Source organism: Aptenodytes patagonicus, chromosome Z (assembly GCF_965638725.1).
Source record: "Aptenodytes patagonicus chromosome Z, bAptPat1.pri.cur, whole genome shotgun sequence".
NCBI classification, from domain to species: domain Eukaryota; kingdom Metazoa; phylum Chordata; class Aves; order Sphenisciformes; family Spheniscidae; genus Aptenodytes; species Aptenodytes patagonicus.
In genome coordinates, this window is record NC_134982.1 from 65,876,150 (window position 1) to 65,885,577 (window position 9,428).

General features: G+C 45.5%; 1 long non-coding RNA gene across 1 annotated transcript; it reads left to right on the forward strand.

Annotated features, from left to right (window-relative positions):
- The first annotated feature begins 31 nt into the window (after window positions 1-31).
- LOC143173133 (uncharacterized) lies at window positions 32-3,052 on the forward strand. The gene is made up of 3 exons (XR_012997475.1): window positions 32-167; window positions 2,164-2,229; window positions 2,580-3,052. It is a non-coding gene; the product is annotated as an uncharacterized LOC143173133 (long non-coding RNA).
- Window positions 3,053-9,428: the final 6,376 nt, after the last annotated feature.

Consider the following 9,428-nt stretch of genomic DNA (forward strand, 5'->3'; position numbering starts at 1 on the left):
CCGGCCGGCGGGAAGCGGCGAGGGCGGGGGGCGTCGCTCCGCCGCGGGGAGGCGGTGGCAAGCAGCAGGGAGCCATCTTCCGCCGGCTTTCGGAGCCCTGCCGGCGCCGCGAAATGGAGGTCGGGGGGCGCCGCCTGCTGTGGGCAAGGCCCCCCCACTTGTTTCTGGTGAGCCCCGGACACAGGCCGTGCTGCGGCACAGGGGGAGGGGAGTGAACCGGAGTCTCCCTATGGCCTCCTGCCGTCCTCGCCCCGCGAGCAGGCGGTATACGGTCCAGCTACGGCCACGTCCCTGCCGAGGCGCCGGGCCTGATCTTTAAGCTTAGAGGGGCGGCCTGGGACATCCCTGCAGGGAAGGTGCTCCTTGTTTAAGTGAGCAGGTAGTGAATCCCCTGTGTAGACGAAGCTAAGGAGAAGGAGGGCCCACACATAGCCAGCACCAGTCCCCTAAAATTGTTCAAAAAGTTTTAAAAAAGGCACTGTGTGTTACCATTAATTTCAGATGTGGTGAGCAAAAGTCAGAAACGTATGGTAGGAACTGACATGATGTGGAAGAAGGGTTATGACAACATAATTGCACGGCTACCCAAAAGGTGTGTTACTAGACTGAGGGCAGGTGCTCCTAGCTGTAACTGTACCCTAGAATTCACAGTGTGCACAATGTTCTTGCCAACTAAATATAATTTATTGGCTATGATGTAGTCCTGGAAAGTTCCTTGGCTGGGCTGACCCTTCCCAGCAACTCCTCTGCATCTGACTCAGCATTACAACTAGTAACATAGACTCTCTATGCCGCCTTCAAATCTGTGTCACTCCTAAGCAGGCCAGAAAATACAAATCAGTCTTCTAAAGATTTTTTTTGTGTCTTATCTTCACCTAAGAAAAATGTAAATGTAAATAGCACATTGTGCCTTCAAACTGTCATTGTTTTGGGGGAGGGCATCTTGCAAAGAATTTAAAACAAATTTGTTTAACTGCTGAAATACCTTTTCTTCTTTCAAGTAGCTGTCTTATTAAAGGCAGAGGTGAGGAAAAGAGGGAGAATAATACCTAGTCTATAACCCCAGTTAAAAGGTTTGTCCTGTAGTTTCAACTTTTTGTTGTGTTAAAAGGTTTCATCATGTTTAATGGAATAATAAGATACAGTTAAAAGGGATCTCTGCAGGTTATGTAGTCCAGTCTTCTGCTCAAAGCAGGGCTAATGCCAAAGCTAGACCATGGTGCTCAGGGTTTGGACCACTGGGGTCTGAAAATTCATGGATGAAAATTCTGCAGCCTCCTTGGACAACCCATTGCTGTGCTTAACTGCAATCACAGAGAATATCTTTTTTCCTCATGTCTGAAATTGAAATTTCCCTTGATTTCACGTGTGACTGTCTCATCTTGTCCTTTGCCCTGGTCCTCTGTACCTCTGAGGAGGGTCTAGTTCTCTTTAACCTCCAAACAGATAGCTGAAGGTAGCAATCTGATGTCCCCACTTAGCCTTCACTTCTGAGAACAAGCACAACAATCCCAGATCCCTGTGCCTCCTCCTATGCCATGTGTTCCAACCCCCTTCCTTTCCTTTTCTTTGTTTGCTGTATCCATCTGATGTGTTTTGGCTTTTACGGAGAATGTGGGGGACTGTTGGGACAGGCGTTACATAGCATGAAGGTGTGCTTCTGCTTTTAAATTAGTAATGACTAGTAACAGTGCCAGATATCCTTAAGAAATGGTCCTTAACAAGATGTGTGAGAGATTTAATTCTCAGCTGAAGACAGAACAAAATTCTATACCTGAATTTAAAATACAGCAATATTAAAAATGTTAGCAACTTCACTGAGATTCCCTTTTTTGTCAAGTATAAAGACATTGCTGTGTAGCAGTTCCCCATTCTTATAAGAACGCTTTGCTATTCTGATGTGCCTAAGGGTTAAAAGTGATGTAAGGTAAGCATCACCAGAGGACGCAGAAAGCAGTGTGATTCTTATTTTGCTTATGGGTATGCTGGGATGTGGAGAAATTACAGGACCTGCTAAGTCCTAAATGAGCAATTCTCAAACTGAAAAGGGATCTGCGGACTCAGATTACATTTCGCAGGAGTGCAAGAAGCCCCATGGAAACTTACTCTGGTCTTTTTGGTTTTGTTTTCTCTCCTGTGCTCTCTATCCTCACACTTCATAAGGTCCCTCTAAAAATTCTGGGTTTTTTCATCATACCTGTAAGACCGAAGGACTGAGGAGGAGAGCAGGTAAGACACAAAACTCTTACAGAAAAGGGAATTTAATAAAAATGTTAAAAACAACTGAATTCCAGCTGAGTTTTCATAATAACTCTGTTTGCATTTTTGTTCCTTTATTAAAAAATGTACTTTTAAATGTGGCATTAATATCTCCTCCAGTTGATCTGTGCTAGACAAATGTTTTCAGTGTACTACAATGTGCTAAGTAGATTCCTTTTAGTGATGGAGGACAAGAGAAATATATTTAGACAAATAATTAGATAATTATTGTGAACCAGGTGTTTACGTAAATCATTACTCTGTCATGTATATGTAGATAATTTGTGTTACATTTATATTCTGTCATGTGTTTGATAAAGAACAGATGTTTGCACATACCAATTAGTCCTGACCCTCTAAAGATAAAGAACCCTGACCTTCTGAAGATAGAAGACACAGGAACTATAAAAACAGTTTGTTGTAAAGTGGATAATGAGACGGTCTGATAAGCGTAAAGGACCTTCAAGCTGTCAGCAATATATTCAAAGATCAGCGAAACCTGGCGCCAACTAGGTGAAAGGGGATGAGGAAGACTATCAGCCTTCACCAGAACGACCCCGGCCCAAAATTATTTGGAAGATCTGCGCAGACGCAACTAATTAGCAACTAATTAGCATGAGGAGCGAGGATAGGCGTGGTTAGATAATGAATATGTATAGGCGTTATTAGAATATTCATTACTCAATTGTATAAATGAGATGTAACTTTTGTTGTGGGCATGCACGATAGGTGGAGAGATCCCCCGTGCATCCAGCGCGCTGCAAATAAAGAATATACTACTTGGACAAATTCGTGAATCATTAGCAGTAACATGCATAACTGTTTTGCTTATGATGCTTTAATTGTTATGGAGCAAGAGAAAAATGGGTTGTTAGAAAAAACAAACTGGAAAGGCAAATAGAATCAAAGGTAGGGTACTGTACTAGAAAATACCAATGCTCTTCCAACACAATACGAAGAACACACAATATTGGGTAGTGCTCCTTCTTGTTTCCAGAAAAGCCTGAAACTAAGAACAAGGAAGGAATACTGTAACCTGAAGGAGCTAACCTACAGAGGAAGGTTAAAGGAGGATCACATGACCTGCTCAAGGAGCTTCTGCTGGACATGAGAAAAAGCAGAAAAATGCAGCGGGACTATCCTGTGGAGGACCAAGAGATGACTGCCTTCCTACCTTGCAAGTTTTGAAAGTAGTGGTGTCCTAGATATCAGAACCAAAGCACATGCAGTAGTAGCCAGTTTGCCCAGGCTGCTCTGCCTCTAGCTGTAGATTATCATGAAATACCAGAGCTGACATCTAAAGTCACAGGCCACAGGACACACCTGGGCTGGGAGAGGAATTGCACTCCTAGACCACCTGCAGACTGGCAGGCTGCGTATTCTGCCCACTGAGGGTTGCATTCTGAAAAGAACTAAAAGAAAACAGCATGTAACAGCATTATTTCCTTTCTATTGTCCTCCATTCTTCATTTTCCCTTTTTGTACCCAAATTTTTTGTCTACCTTTATTTTCCAGTTAATGCAAATTAGTATCTTTGCTTCTTCACTGTCCTGGTTTCGGCTGGGATAGAGTTAATTTTCTTTCCAGTAGCTGGTACAGTGCTGTGTTTTGGATTTAGGATGAGAACAATGTTGATAACACACCGGTGTTTTAGTTGTTGCTAAGTGGTGCTTACACTAGTCAAGGACTTTTCAGCTTCCCATGCCCTGCCAGCGAGGAGCTGGGAGGGGGCACAGCCAGGACAGCTGACCCCAACTGGCCAAAGGGCTATTCCATACCATGTGATGTCATGCTCAGTACATAAACTGGGGGAGTTAGCCAGGGGGCGAGACTGCTGCTCAGGAACTGGGCGGGCATCAGTTGGTGGGTGGTGAGCAATTGCATTGTGCATCACTTGCTTTGTATATTCTTCTATCATTATTATTATTTTCCCTTCCTTTTCTGTCCTATTAAACTGTCTTTATCTCAACCCACAAATTTTACCTTTTTTTTTTCCTGATTCTCTCCCTCATCCCACTGGGGGCAGGGAGTGAGCGAATGGCTGTGTGGTGTTTAGCTGCCTGTCGGGTTAAACCACAACATCCACTTTGATGTTTTAAGCTATTTAGTCTGATTTTAGGATCAGAATGGCCTAGGGACTAGATGTGCTCACTGACTTCTTTATCTGTCTTCCACACTGTGTGTCTTTTCACCCTGAGCTGTGGTCCACTCCTATTATCCATCCAGAGTTAAAGGTTAGCCTGTGGCTTTAGCACAGGTGCGTACTTCCTCCAACAATCTGCTTAACTTGGAGTTTGAGTGGATGATCATGCCCAAAGGATGTGTAAACGTGTTACCTGGATCAGCTGGTTAAGCCTGTTTGAGTTCAGTGTTGCTTTAAGTAAACCATGCAGTCATGCCCTATAGCATGTGCTGTGCTTTACTGCATGCTTGTCCTGTATGTATAACAAGGTACAAGCTATTGCCATTAAATTAATGATTACCTGCAAAGTCTTAAATCAGAAAATTATTTGAGTAAAGTACTGTAACGTTAGGAAAAGCCTAATGCAGATTTTTCTGCCGGCTTACCACAGATCTCTATACAGAAAGTAACCACATGATCACTGACTTTTCTTTTTCCACAGGTTTCCTACCTCCTCTGCAGGGTTCAGGGAACCTCACCAGGATTTAGTTACCACACTTCATCCAAATCTTCTACTGAATGCATCTTATTCATTATTATAATTTCTTGTGCATCACTACATGTGCAGCCCTTTCTATGGTGCTTCTCATTTAATAAAAAAAAATCACAAACCCTGCCAGATTATTTTCAGAAGATCTTTGTGGTTATCTTTCCTTAACAATCAGGGAACTGAGACAAACATGGATTTAAACCTAAATTTTCATGAACTTTGTGTGGGTGATTTGCTATACCTAAACCTTGCTTCAAAATATTTTAACTATTTATGTTTCTCAGCATGGGTTATATAGTATATCCACCATCCATCTGAGATACAGGTCTCTGTGAGCTCTCCCTCTCACCTCGTTTCCCATGTAACACACTAACTGAGCAGAGCAGGGGAGTAGTGCTTGCATTGTCTCCTTGTAGCTTTTGTGGAAATTTGACCCAAAACACCAGCTTGCAGCAACTGGGGGTGCTGAGCTCATATTGCTCACGAAAGTTGAGTCAGTGCTTTTCAGCCCCGTTCCCCACTACCTCTATTAGCTATCCTTTGTTGGAGATTTTAGTATAGAAACTGTTTATTGAAGGGCTGAGTGGAATTAATGCCTTTTTCTGATGAAAGAAAGCTGATGAGGCAAGTCTCAGACCAGCTCACTTGGTTGCAGACTCTCCAGGCTCTACCTCAGTCTTTATTCTAATTAACATAAGCTGCAAACACGTTTATTGAGCTCTGGGTTTGGCTGGTTCTTGGCTTCTGAGCGTGTCCTCCTATTCAATGCAATTCTATCCTCCACATTGGTCTTCAATTGCTTCTTCAAGCAAAACTTTCTCCATCCTCAACTGTTGCCTTTCCTATGCAATCTAGCTCCTCTTCTGAGACTCCTTTCTGACTGCGTGAACAGCTGACCTTTTTTTTTATTTTCTGCTACCTTCTCTCCTTGTCCCAGTGCAAACAAACAACAAGCATTATTTTCCAGATACGTTATTGTTGCCTTTCTGACTGACTGCCAAGGCTGACTGATAAGCAAAGATTAAAAACCCGTTTGACTACGTCGCTGGGTGATTCTGCAGGCTGCTTGGAGCTGTGAGGTGTTGCGGCTACTAGCGAAGCTTCTTGGTGCTATACCTGGCCCTCCTACTATCCTAATTGCCCTTGCAGCTTGACAAGAGGCATTGCCAACTTTGCCCTCAACACATCTGTGCATGCAAGTTCCCTGGAGGGGCCTACATGTAGATTTGTCTCTGGGGAAATACTATAACCTGAATGTGCTGGCTTTAACTAAACTTGCTTTGCAGAAGCTAATGGGTGAAAGGAGCGCACGGTATTTTAGCAAAGAAATTAGAAAACGTACAACAAGGTTCCAAGTGAGAAAAAAGAAACCACAATGATACACAGTTCCAAATCCCACTTAAGAACACATTTTTTCTTACATTTCTGTTCTGGCTAACCTAGAGTCTTTCAGCAATGTCTCAAAAATGGAGCAAGCAGAAATGTTCAAATGTGTCTCTTCTCACTCTCCTGTCCTGGGTGCTTGGGAGCACTGTCTATAAACTTTCATTATGCTCTTCAGTTAGTACATTTCTCCTATGTTAAGCAGCTTATTAGCCAAGAGTGTTTCATAACTTAGGTAACATTTGACACATTTACTTTTTCATTGTATCAGGGTTTTTTTTCAGAAAGAATGAATGGGCTAATAGTAGCATAGATGACATAAGGTGTCAAAGTGCATTTTCTAAAACACTTTTTTTTCTCCTTATCAGTTGTAGGAGCTCCTGATACCACATCTGCATGGGGGAGGGGAAAAAAAAAAGCCCGGAAAAAAAAAAAAGATGTAATAGAGCAGGGAAAAACACTAGCAGGAAGAGTACCCTGATACCTGAAAGGGATGCAGATCATGTAACTTTTACAGAACCTCATAAGTCTACCCTTTCTGGTAGAAACGGAACTCTCTGGAACCCTGAGCAATGGAATTTACCAATTTGCACTCAGATCTTTCCATCTGTCCCTCTGTCTAGCCATATTAATAGTATTGTTAGTGCTTGACTTCCCTTCCTCTGCCAAGGTACTTCTGTAAGTCAACACTGATATGAGCCACCATCATCTCAAATATCACAGCAATAAAGGTAGTGGGGCAAAAGTCATTGTCAAATACCACTGCGTGGAGTTTGCAGAAGAGAGGCACCAAGATATGTAAATGTGCTACTGTAGCCATATGTTTGGGTTAATACCTAGACTGTAGTCTTCATTGTACTAGCCTGATTACCTTGTATAAATAATGCATGCCTTACAACGACTATGCCTTGACTGCGGTAACTAGGGGAAAGGCAAAGGCAGCAGGGGGAGATCGCGACCGCCAACTCAATGCAAGACTGGAAAGACTTGCCCCCACACCTGCAAGGAGCATGCGTGCTAATTTACATGGCAAGCGAGGCTAATTTGAACACAGCTAACCAATGAGCATGAACTTAGGTGGGTTTTTGCTAATCATGTAACAATATAAATACGCTGTAGTTCTTTTGTGTGGTGTGCTAGCTTTGTGGAATTACCACCTAGCACCCATCTTTGCGCAAACATGAGATAAATAAATATCTCAGCTGTGTGTGTAAGATTGGCTTATTGCACACCGGGTACCGGACCCCGCTTGTGGGATAACTCTACTTCTACTGATTGTGCTCTAAAGTCTTCTTATGATATTGCTCCTTCTATACCTGGTTGAATGCCCTTCCCTTGTACTTCTGGAGCTATCATGGAGTCTCTTATTCTTTGTTTTAACTTTGGAAGGGAGGCAAAGGATACATTTCTCACTTTCTGACCCTAACAGTTAAAAACTGAGTTGCGAATATACATACTTTTTGTGTCTTCAGGGTAACACTGGGCTGGTGTCTTTGTTAGCTCCTTTCTTTACTCAAATGAGCCTGTAAGCACACTGAGTTAAAGTGCTTAATTTCTTAGCACAGCCAGAGCCAAAACTTCTCTGGATTGTATTTCTCTTTGTTGTATTTCTCTAGATTTTTTTCTTTGCTACTGATCTTTTTCTTCTAAAAAGATTGAAATTTGAACTGGGGAGTTGAACTGACTCAGTACAAGGCCTGGTGGAATGCCAGAAGTAGAGCAGCACAGGGAAGCATAAAATGCGACATCCTCCTTTTGGTACTTTCAGCAAGTTATGCTGTGTAAATTCACTACAAACAATTAAGCCGCTCCAGGCTGGTGCAGCTATCATCCCATCCTCCCCATCATCTGTTCTTATCCTGTCTCGTCTGCTGATACTGACCTAGCTGGTTTTGCTGGTTCTGGTAGCTAAAGTAGAAAACTATTCACTGCTTTATACATCAATTTTTATACTGGTTCTGTCCCCCGTAGCTCCCTGTGTTCCAGTGCAGAGGAGGATGGGACTGCAGCAATGGCAACCTCGGTGAAATTGCCGTGGAAGTGCGATCTGAGGGAGCTCAGGCACTTTGGCGAGGAAGGGGCTGGGGGGCGACACGGCGAGAAATGCTTTAAATATTCACTTGTAACTGAAATCAAAGGCGGCCGCGGCAGCAGCAGCTACCGGCCTGCAGCGAGGGAGGCAGATCCGCCTCAGCAACTGCCGCGGAGAGCGCAGCGATACCCTCTGCCGGCCGCAGCTGCGGCAGAGACGATTTCCCATGAACGCCGACTCGGAGACGTTTTCGTTTGGTGCATTTTCCTCATCCTCACGGCAGTTAAAAACGTCTGCTGTGCTTGGTTGTTCACAGTGCGAGGTTTAAGCCTCTCCAAGCACTACCCTTCATGACTTCAGCCCAAAGCCTCGATGGCGACGAAAATGAATTAACGGAAATCTACTGCTGGAGGCTTCGTATTCCTCTCCAAAGCCCGTCAATTTCAAAATGCGCCCCCCGCCCGAAGTGAATTTAACGTGCGCATGAAGACGGTGAAGCAAAGCCCCATCTAGGGGAAGCTTGACTACCTCACGCACAACTGCGGGGCTCGCCGTGGAGGGGAAAACCGTGTAACGGGCCGCGCCTGCGCGGCGCTCAGCGCGGCCGAGGGCGTCGGGGAGCCGAAGAGCGAGCGCAGGGCGCAGCCAAGGCGCGGCGTGCCTCGCCTCAGCGGCGGCAGCGCCCGCTCTCCCGCCTGCCACCGCTGGAGTCCGCGGCCTGCGCGGGCCGGCAGTAACCGGCCACCACCAGCGGCCGAGATGGCGGCGCTACGGCCGGCGTGACGTGCTGTGACGTAACGTGACGCGCCTCGCCGCTCCGGCGGGCGGCCTTCCCCGCGCGCACGCGGCGATGACGCCCCAGGCTGGCCGCAGCGTCCATTGGCTGCCTCCCGCGATCACCTGAGGGTTTCGTTCCCTCAGTAGCGCTCCAGCTGATTGGCTCGCCGCGGCAGGCCGCGCCGCCAGGCGGGAGGACCCCGGAGCCGCCGGCGCAAGGCGATTGGCGGAAGAAGCTGCCGCTCCCCCACCTCCCCGCCCCGCTGCCCGCCAGGCGGGCACCAAGGAGTCCCGCCCCCGCCGCT